Source organism: Lagenorhynchus albirostris, chromosome 15 (genome assembly GCF_949774975.1).
Source record: "Lagenorhynchus albirostris chromosome 15, mLagAlb1.1, whole genome shotgun sequence".
Lineage (NCBI taxonomy): Eukaryota > Metazoa > Chordata > Mammalia > Artiodactyla > Delphinidae > Lagenorhynchus > Lagenorhynchus albirostris.
In genome coordinates, this window is record NC_083109.1 from 67,302,123 (window position 1) to 67,312,900 (window position 10,778).

The window sequence follows — 10,778 nt, forward strand, 5'->3', positions numbered from 1 at the left end:
CAGGGGCGTGGGTTCAGTCCCTGGTCGGGGAACTAAGATCCCCGCATGCTGCACGGCACGGCCAAAAAAAAAAAATTTCAAAAAGTACAAAAGGGAAAAGTAAATCTTCACATCTCTGATAACCCTGTGAAGGTGACAGCTGAGGAAACTGAAGCACAGGTAGCTTTTCCCCCAGTTACATAGCTAGACAGCGGTGGGGCTGGGAATTAAACCAAGGCAGTCTGGCTCCAAAGCCAGCCTTATCCATTTTTACATAAATGATAGCACATCCTGTTCTATTGTCTTTCTGATGTTTTTCACTTCAGATATCTTAGCTATGGTTCCAAATTAGTACTTATTGATCTCCCTTGTTTGTTTTAATAACTCCATATATTCCACTGAAATGCATATATTCCACTGAAATGATGTCATTATTAATTTGGCAAGTCCTCTATTGATGGACGTTTAGGTTGTTTCCAACCCTTTGCTACAACAAATAATGCTGCAGTGAATATCCTTGTACAAACCTCTCTGTACCCATGTATAAGCATATCCATCCAGTGGGTTCCTAGAAATGGAATCACTAAGCCCAAAAGTGTATATCTTTACTATTTTAAAGTGTCTATTTCCCCACATCCTCTCAAACACTGTGTTAAACTTTTCCATTCTTGCCAGTCTGGTAGATTTTTTTAAAAATGCTACCTCTTCATTGTTTTATTGTACATGTCTTCATTATGAGTGAGGTTACGTTTTCATGCCTTTAAAATTCAATTTCAGCTCTTTGCCACATCTACTGCGAGAATGAAGACCATTCTCAGCAGTCAGACTGTCGACATTCCAGAAAATGTCGACATTACTCTGAAGGGACGCACGGTTATTGTGAAGGGCCCCAGAGGCACCCTGCGGAGGGACTTCAATCACATCAGTGTAGAACTCAGTCTCCTTGGGAAGAAAAAGAAGAGGCTCTGCGTTGACAAATGGTGGGGGAATAGAAAGGAACTGGCCACTGTTCGCACTATCTGTAGTCATGTACAGAACATGATCAAGGGTGTTACACTGGGCTTCCGTTACCAGATGTGGTCTGTGTATGCTCACTTCCCCATCAACGTCGTTATTCAGGAGAATGGTTCTCTTGTGGAAATCCGAAATTTTGGGGGGTGAAAAATACATCTGCAGGGCTCGGATGAGGCCAGGTGTTGCTTGTTCAGTATCTCAAGCCCAGAAAGATGAGTTGATTCTTGAAGGAAACGACATTGAACTTGTGTCAAATTCAGCTGCCTTGATTCAGCAAAAGCCACAACAGTTAAAAACAAGGATATCAGAACATTTGTGGATGGTATCTGTGTTTCTGAGAAAGGAACAGTTCAGCGGGCTGATGAATAAGATCTGAGTGATCCAGTTACAGAGACCGCAAGGGGCCAGGTTCACATGTGATATTTTAAAAATGAATAAAAGCTCTTTTGACTTGGGAAAAAAAATTCAATTTCATTTCCTGTGAATCAGAATTCTCCTTAAGATGTCTGGTGGTCTCACAGCTAGGCCCTAGTTTTGCTCTCACTTCCCTGCTTGTTTTTTCCTTCTCCATCCTCTCTGCTGGCTTTCCTTCCTCCATTTTTCCTCTCCAAATGGCAATTCTCTATGGTTTTCTCCTTAGTCCTCTTCTCACTCTACTTTATACCCTGGGGTGTCTTGTTCTTGCCCACAGTGGACATTGTCCCTTGTTATTTACAATTCTCATTCTCCATCTTCTTTTATTTTTGGCCACGTGGCACAGCTTGTGGGATCTAGTTCCCTGATCAAAGCCGGGCCCTTGGCGGTGAAAGCGTGGAGTCCTAACCACTGGATTCCCAGGGAATTCTCTCATCGTCCATCTTTATATAACTTGCTGTGAGCTCCAGATCCACATTTTCAATTGCCTTCTAAACATACCTACCTCGGTACCCTTCAAACACCTCAAAAGTCTCTATATTCAAAACTGGACTTGGTCTCTTCCCTCTCCAAATCTGTTTATCTTCTCCAAATGTCAACTACTGGTGCCTCTATCTATGCAGTTCGTCAGGCAAAAAGTTGGAAGTCATTCTGCCTTCACTGTCAATCCAGCCAGCCCTAGATGCTGGGCAGGCTTAAAAAGAGAGTTGACACCTGAAACTAACACAACACTGTAAATGAACTATACTTCAATAGAAATTTAAAGAGTTAAAAAAAAAAGAGAGAGAGAGAGCTGCTCCAATGCATTGGGCCAGAGCCATAATTTAAACATCTACATTTTGCAACACAGGACTTCATCTATGGCACTTTGAAACCTCCTTTGGTCTACATTCTTCTCCACTTGATCCCATGATAACCCTTTTATTGCTAAATCTAGCTGTTTTGATGATATCCAAGTAACTCCTTTTATCCTCAGATTTTTTACTGTGATTAGGTATGGTTAGTGAGCGCTGAGACTTTTCACCTTCTTGAGGTGGCCTTAGGCCTCATTTACAGATGCAGCATGTTGAGGAAGACCCAGATGTTCTGTGCTATGTCCCAGCCAAAGGGAAGTCTGGGAAGGCACAGGTCCAAGCAGGGAGCTTTCATTTGCTATTGGCTGCTATATACATGGGGCTCTTAGAGATAGCTAAAGATATACCTCCAAACTGGGGCAAAAGTTTTGCTCCTCTTATCTCCCCTAGACATACTGCAAATTAAAAAAGCAAGCCTAGATAACAATAATTGTTAACATTGATAAAACTTTACTGTATGTCAGATACCAGCCTGATATATCATATACATAATCTCATTCCATCCTTGCAATAACCTACAAAATGGGTACGAGTCTTATTCCCATTTTACAGAAAAGGAAACTGAGGCTCTGAGAACTTAAGTAACTCTCTTTGACTGCAAAAACCCTAGGCTTAAACATTTCACTACACTCCAGCATAGTGGTTCATTGGCGCGGAACCCTAGCCAAGGAGAAATTAGCCACAGACACAACATTGAAGGGTCTGCCCAATTCCCAGCCCCGGCTGGCTCCTTGCCTGAGCCCTGTAGAACAAATTCCTGTTGGCTGCTATCAGGTGGTTCCCAGTGCAGGCTGACCTCAGGGCACCAGCCCGGTTAGGAGAGCTCAGTTCCCTCTACCCTAGGACTTATCTTGCTCCCTGGAGCTGAGACAAGGCTCCACCCATCGGTGTTCCAACATTCTTTCTGATCGCCAGCCACCATCTCAGACCTGGTTGCTTCAAGCTGGCCCTTAATTCTTTCAGTGAATATTCGCTATATAATTTGCGGCAGGCACTGAGCAGGAGACAAAAATAGTGCCTAGCACTGTGCCATACATATACTTGGCTCTCCATAAATAATTTTTTTTAATTTTTAAAAATTTTTATTGGAGTATAGTTGATTTACAATGTTGTGTTAAGTTTCCATAAATGATTTTTAAATGAATGAATAGGCACTGCTCAGTGTAGAGGTAGAATTCCAGGTGTGAGTTCCATGTCAGGCAGAATATGAGCATTTCGAAGAGCACAGTACAGGGTATCTACTTGAGGGAACTTCCCAGAACACTTCCTAGAGGAAGTGGGGCTTAAGTTGAGGGGCTTGGTTAGCCAAGTGAAGGAGGATGAGGCAAGGGAGCATAAGAATAAGAGGAGGGCTTCCCTGGTGGCGCAGTGGTTGAGAGTCCGCCTGCCGATGCAGGGGACACGGGTTCGTGCCGCGGTCCGGGAGGATCCCACATGCCGCGGAGCAGCTGGGCCCGTGAGCCATGGCCGCTGAGCCTGCGCGTCCGGAGCCTGTGCTCCGCAACGGGAGAGGCCACAGCAGTGAGAGACCCGCATACCGCCCCCCCACAAAAAGAAGCTAAAGTGCTTTCCAACGTGACTGTATCAATTTTCACTCCTACCAATAGAGTATGAGAGTTCCAGTTGCTCCACATCCTCATCAGCACTTGCTAATTTCCATCTTTTATTTTAGTCATCCTGGTGGGTGTAAAATGGTAACTCGTTGTGGTTTTATCGTATATTCCCCTGATGACTGATGACGGTGAGTACATTTTTAAATGTTTATAGAGCATTGGGATACTCTCTTTTGTGAAGTTACTGCTTTTCTATTGCCTTTTTCTTCTCTAATGGGTTGTCTGCCTTTTATATATTTTAAATGTATATTCTGCATTTATTTCCTTTTCAGCATTTTCCCCCCAGTGCTGTTTGCCTTTTCACTCTCTTTATGGAGTTATTTGATGAACAAACAGAAGTTCTTAGTTTTAATATAGTCCAATTTATCTTCTGTGTGTGTGAGTGTGTATGCGTGTGTGTGTGTGCATGTGTGTGAGTGTGTGTGCGTGTGTGTGTGCATGTGTGTGAGTGTGTGTGCGTGGGTGTGTGTGTGTGTGTGTGTGTGTGGTGGTGGTGGTACGTTTGTGTTCTGGCAGACACTTTCATTTGTCTGTAAATATTGATTCCCTATTTTTTCCTTTGAAATGTGCCTAGCTGAATAATTTGCCTTCCCAGCCTCCCTTGCAGATAGGGTGGCCATATTGAGACTGTGCCCCATAGGGTTAACAGAAGCTGGTGCCTTAACAGAAATCCTTGAATGTGTCTTATAGAACAGCAGATAAGGGAACAAATTGTTAGAAGCCCCTCTGTTTGTAACCTTCCTTTACTGATTAAGCCTGCTTTAGTTGTTCTTTTTTTCCCCCTTTCTCTAACTGCATACCCTCCCCCCTCCAAGCTTCACGTAGCCTAGGTAATATATCACCAGACTTCTTAACCACCCCTATAGATAATGCTTCTGACATATGGGTCACTATAGTAACAGGGGCTTAAGTTGTTTTACAGAAATTTGGAGTCGGCTTCTGCCCAATTCAGGCTGGCTAAGTCTAGTGGGGACCACCGACACTAAAACTAAGCCTGCACAGAGCACCGATTACCTCACCTTTTCCCTACTTCCAATCACCTTTCCCCACACCTTACAACCACCTTGCTTCTTTATCCCATAAATATCTCAAGCCTCTTGCCTTTTGGGAGGCAGATCTGAGATTTGCTCTCCTGTCTCCTCACTTGGCTCCCTCGTGAATAAACCCTTTCTCTGCTGCAGACCTCAGTGTCTCAGGGTTTAGCTTGCTGCATGTCAGGCAAACAAACCTGGTTCAGTAACAATATGACACAGCTGTGGCCAATGAGATATAAACAGAACTCGCTGGGAGGTGGAAAGTTCTGGGGAGTTTTTTCTTTCCTAATAAAATGAGTCAGCTATGACTCTACCTCCCCTCCCCTCCATCTTGTGCCTGGAATGCAAATACTATGTATGGAGCTGCAGCAGCCACCTTGCAACTATGAGGGAAAGGCCAAGAGAACCACAGAGACATCAGCCCAATATGAGCAGCTAAACCAAAATACATAATAAACACACAAAAACACACATACATATATTTATATGTATATATTTTTCCTTCACTGTTCTGGACATTTTGTATATGATATAAATGAACCTCTATTCATTGCTTTCTGTGACTTGCAGCCAAATTGTTTCTAACTGATAACAAAACAGTCCTCCATCTCCCCCTCTCATTCTTCCCATTGCCTTTGCCAGGTTGATCTTCCTAAAATTCAGCTGTTTGCACGTCCTCCCTCTGATCAGATGCCTTCAGTGCCCTGTATCCTGGCTTTCAAGGGCCTCCAAGATCACAGCCTCCATCTTCAATGCTGTCTTCCATTCATTTCTGACTCACACAGTTCACTCTCTCTGTTCCTCATTCTCCTTTCTCAGTCCCCCTTTCTCTTTCTCCACCTGGAATGCTAAGGGCAACGTCAACCGAGTGCTGAGTTCTGTATCCAGTTGGGATGTTGTTCATGTGCAAAGAGAACCTAAAGACATTCTCAGATATGGAAGAACTCAAATATTAGAGCACTATTTACTCATTCTGGAAAAATTGCCTTGAGGATACAATGCAGCCATCTGGAAGATGAACCAAGGTGAAAAACAAATGCATGGAGAAGGTCTAGTGTGAAAGCACTGGTGGTGAGTACTACACCCCAATGATCAAAGCACTCAATCTAGAGAGAATTAAGGTAAGGACCTCATAACTATAGCTACAAAAAATAAAGTGCAATAATTGTTATGAATATTGAAAGAAACATCCTTGTGATAATTTCTTAAATTACATTCAACTGGGACTGTCACTTACAGGATATGTCAAACAAAATAGATAATGTTGTCTGTATCCAAAGAGTTTCTACACATCAATGAGAAAAGTGTAAATAAATGAGGCCATTCCAGAAGAAATAAGAATGACTGAAAAGTATACCAAAGATGCTCAACCTTACTAATGATTAAATATATGCAAGTTGAAACAAACAATAATTTTTGTTCAATTTTACCTAATAGGCTGTCCAAGAATAAAATTTGGTAATACCAGTGTTTGAGAGGATGAAAGCAACAGGCACTCTGATTGTCTATTTGTGGTTCTATAAATAGGCATAATCTTCGTGGATGGCTCCTCACGTTCTCTATTAAAATATAAAATACATGCAGTAAGAAGTTCCCCAGATATCACCAGTCCATGCCTACCAAATAAGGTTGCATGTTTTTAAATGTTCATCCTATGATGACAACCCCCAACTTTCCCGGATAACAGAAAGTGCAGGCTTCCCCACCCCCATTCTTGGCTTTCCAATGAATGCTTAGAAGTTCCATTCCCACATCACTTCCACCAGCTCACCTTGCTTTGAATTGCTGCCGCTCAGGACTTTGCAATTCATCTTGGACCCTCTGTTTTGTGGTCCCCATACCATTCTCATCACAGAAACAAGCTTAACATTAACCCTGACCTTAACCTCCCTTCCTAATGAGGGTATTGAGTCAAACTTAACTGAATGCTTGAGTAAAATCAGAACCTGCCTGATACTGCTGCTCCAAGTAATTGTTCCTGGGAACCACAAGCCCAGCCTGACCCCTGGGGACTTTCTACTTCCCTATAGCCCAATCCCCATTCAAGAAGATTTCTAAGCCTCTCTGCTGAATAGAAGACATTTCTTTTCCTACCATGCATAATTCTCCAAATGTTTGAAATTTTATGAGGATAATGTTTCACTTTATAATCAGAAAAACATATATACACATGATAAAACTACGTAAGAAAAAAAATCTATCCGGGAATTATAGGTATATCCAAATAACACATATAGTCAAGATTATGGTGGCCGGAACAGGCAGTTCAGTTAAGGAACACCCCTCCTAGAGTACACCTTGCTCCTGTCTGGGTGTGCCACACGTTACAGGCACTCAATAAATGTTTGTTGAATTAATAAATTAATGTTGACCCCCCCAATTACCTTATGAGATAAAGTCCAAACTCATTGGAATGGATTCCAAGTCTTCACGTCCTGGCCTTAAAGTTTCATCATTTTACTCCAATCACACTGCTGTATTCACTGGGCTTTTCCCTGCTCTATCTCATCCTCACTTCAAAGCTCGGTTCTGCCTTCAAAGTCTGACCAGCCCCTGACATCCCTGTGTTCATATTCATCCCTCCTTTCTTGAGCTTTATTTTTTTAATATTTTTTTTAGGGTTTAAAGCTTTTGTTTTTGTGGGGTGGGGTTTTTTTTTAACATCTTTATTGGGGTATAATTGCTTTACAATGGTGTGTTAGTTTCTGCTTTATAACAAAGTGAATCCTTTCTTGAGCTTTAAACCTCAGTACTCTTCATCACATTTCATGTCACGCATTCGTTCTTTTTCTACACGTGTAAACCTTGTCTCCTTAAGAAGATACATCCCAGAAGGAGGTCCTCTCCTTCTCCTGTTTCTTCCCTGCAATTAGTGACCAATAAATAGTTGTTGATTTCTGAATTCATTATTCTTCTCCTTCTGTTCATTGAATCATCAACTCTGTCTTAGGCTGGGTTCCCCAGAAGCAGATCTGAGGACCTGAGACCAGGATTTGTGAGAAAGTGACTTATTAGGAAGTGTTCCAGGAAAACGGGTAGGAGAGTCAGGGAGTAGGGTGGGGAGGGGAAGGAGGTCAAGCAAGGATGGGTTATCAAGTCACATAGAGAGTAATGGTGGCCCAACCCTCCAGAGAGCTTTGGGGGCAGTGAAGGTCACACCTAGAGTAGTCCCATTAGGACACCCCTCCCCCACACTGTTAGCCATTGATTAGGGCTGTCCCCAAGGCACAAAAACTTCTAGGTATTTCTGGCTCTATAGAGTAGGGTAGAGTGGGGCTGGGGTAGAAGCAGGTTCTGGCAGGAAGGTACCGGCTGCTGGACTGAAAATCCACAGGAGCTTATAGTACACAAAAATGGTCAAATAATCAGCTTGTGGGCAGCTGACCCTGTCTGCACATTCTTTAAACAGACATTTACTGAACATCTACTACACTGCAGACACTGCAGGGAAATTGTTGAGGCATAGCCTTAGCTCTAAGGGTCCAGTCCTGACATCTTCAAGGGGCGACAGTCCCACAGGATTCAATCCTGTCCAGGTCCAGGATGAGCAGAGTGCGAGTAGAGGTAGGTGGGAGCCCAGGGAGGAGATGGACAAACTGCCCAAGTGATTTCCAGACATGACTTAGGCTCTTAAAGAATGAATAAGGGAAGAGGGAATTTCTAGCAAAAGGAACAGCATGTACAAAGGCAGAGAAACAAAAGTACGCTTTTGTTTGGAAATGGGGAATAGTTTGTTGTGGCTGGAACATAGGGTGTGGGAGAAAGGAAGCGAGCTGAGAGCTGTAAAGAGAGCAAGTTGAGGTGGGACAGAGTTTTTCCACCCTGCTAAGGAAACAGTAAAATTTTAAGACAAGTCTGGCCTTGATTAGAGAGGTGTTTTAGGAAGAGGGCAGCCATATGAACCATATATTGGACACCAGGTGTTCTGTCAACCCAGCATCTATGACCCCGACCAGAGCATCTGTTTCTCTAGCCACTGTGATTGGTCAGGGAGAGGCTCATGGCCAAGCACATGGGTGAGTCTGGTCTGGAGCTGCACATGGGATGGAGGGAGGCCTGGGGCAGCTGGAGACCAACACACAGAAAAGAGCCAGGAGATGGAGACAGGGAGGAGGGTTTCTGAGGACACTGGCTCGGCACCTGATCCAGCAGGATGTGTGAATACCAATATTCTCTATGAATGTGAATATTAATTAATTTCCATAAATTCCCTTTTTCTAGCCAGTTTGAATCAGGTTTTTGTCACATTAAGAGCCCGCCCCCCAAAAAAGAGGCCCCATATTAGTACAGAATGTGTTTCAAAACTAAAACCCTGGGGCTTCCCTGGTGGCGCAGTGGTTGAGAATCTGCCTGCCAATGCAAGGGACACGGGTTCGAGGCCTGGTCTGGGAAGATCCCGCATGCCGCGGAGCAACTAGTCTCGTGAGCCACAACTACTGAGCCTGCGCGTCTGGAGCCTGTGCTCCGCAACAAGAGAGGCCGCGATAGTGAGAGGCCCGCGCACCGTGATGAAGAGTGGCCCCCACTTGCCGCAACTAGAGAAAGCCCTCGCACAGAAACGAAGACCCCAAATGAAGACCCTAGTCTAAATAAATAAATAAATTTTTTTAAACTATAAAAAAAAAACTAAATCCCTTCCAGATATGCAGAAAAAAACAAAACACAAAAAACTTCATAATAGAGGAGAAAAACTGTGACATCACAACACAAAACTCAAAAATATTGGACAGTTTGGACCAAGTTGAAAGGAATGCCAACTACAACCCCTGTACCCTACTCCCAAGCTCCATATAAACTGAAATAATTCCCAAAGGGTCCATCACTTCCGAGCTTATTGGGAAGAAGATGGACTTACAGAGAGGTTTGGGAAAGACAGGATACATATCATTTGATTTCTGTTCCTTATGATGTTCATCAGTGGTGTTTGGATTAGAAGAGTAAGTTCCAGCAAATCTGTTCTATGTTCCCCTACCCCACGCCTCCCTGGAGGAGGGATGGTCCAACACACTAGGGACTTCAGGGGAATGACTCAGCCTACAGGGCCCTAGTTGGCCCCAGAATTCATGTGGCACAGATGGTTTTCTACGTAAAGGAGACTTTGCCATCCAAGTGCCCATGCAGCCATCAACAACTTTGGAGAATGCTGCCAAGGTGGTATTCAGAGGAAAACACCTAGCTTTAAGTGTTTTTATTAATAAATAAGCAATTCTAAAATAAATAACCTGCATTCAACTCAAGAAGTTAGGAAGAGTGAAACAAAATAAATCAAAAGAAAGCAGAAGGAGAAAATGAGAAAAATTGCAAATGGAAGTTGGGGAAGGGAAAGAAGAAAAAGCGCAGCATTGGTAAAACCAAGAGCAGCTTATTTGAAAGGACTAGACAATAAAATTATGTGGGTGTGTATGTTTGTGTGTGTAATTATGTTCACAGACTCCTTCTTTCTTTCTGACCCACTTTAAAAAATCCTGTATTTTTGTATTTCTCATATAGCTCCTTCCTCTCCCCATTACAAACATGCTAGTAATATGATAGTTAATATAATTATTATAACCAATTTAAATATGAAATGCTGAAAGGGGAGCAAAGGCTGAAAATGGGAGGTAACAAGCCTATGGAACAGGAATGAAGGCTGAACTTGGAGGGGTCGTTGGAGCCACTTAAGGTAGAAGTGGATTCCTTAGACTTAGCTACGTTATGGAAGCCCCCTCCTGCCTCTTCAGGATATCCCACGAGATGCGGGGATAGAGAAGCACAGCCTTTCCAAATGACTTTGGCTGCCAAAAGTACACCTCACAAACTGGAATCTACTTCACGACCAGCCACGTGGGCCCCCAGGCATATTTAGATTACAGTTAAAGCAAGCTAAAAGG

General features: G+C 43.2%; 1 pseudogene; it reads left to right on the forward strand.

The window, feature by feature from the left end:
- The first annotated feature begins 762 nt into the window (after nucleotides 1-762).
- LOC132505147 (large ribosomal subunit protein uL6-like) lies at nucleotides 763-1,451 on the forward strand (annotated as a pseudogene).
- The last annotated feature ends 9,327 nt before the right edge of the window (nucleotides 1,452-10,778 follow it).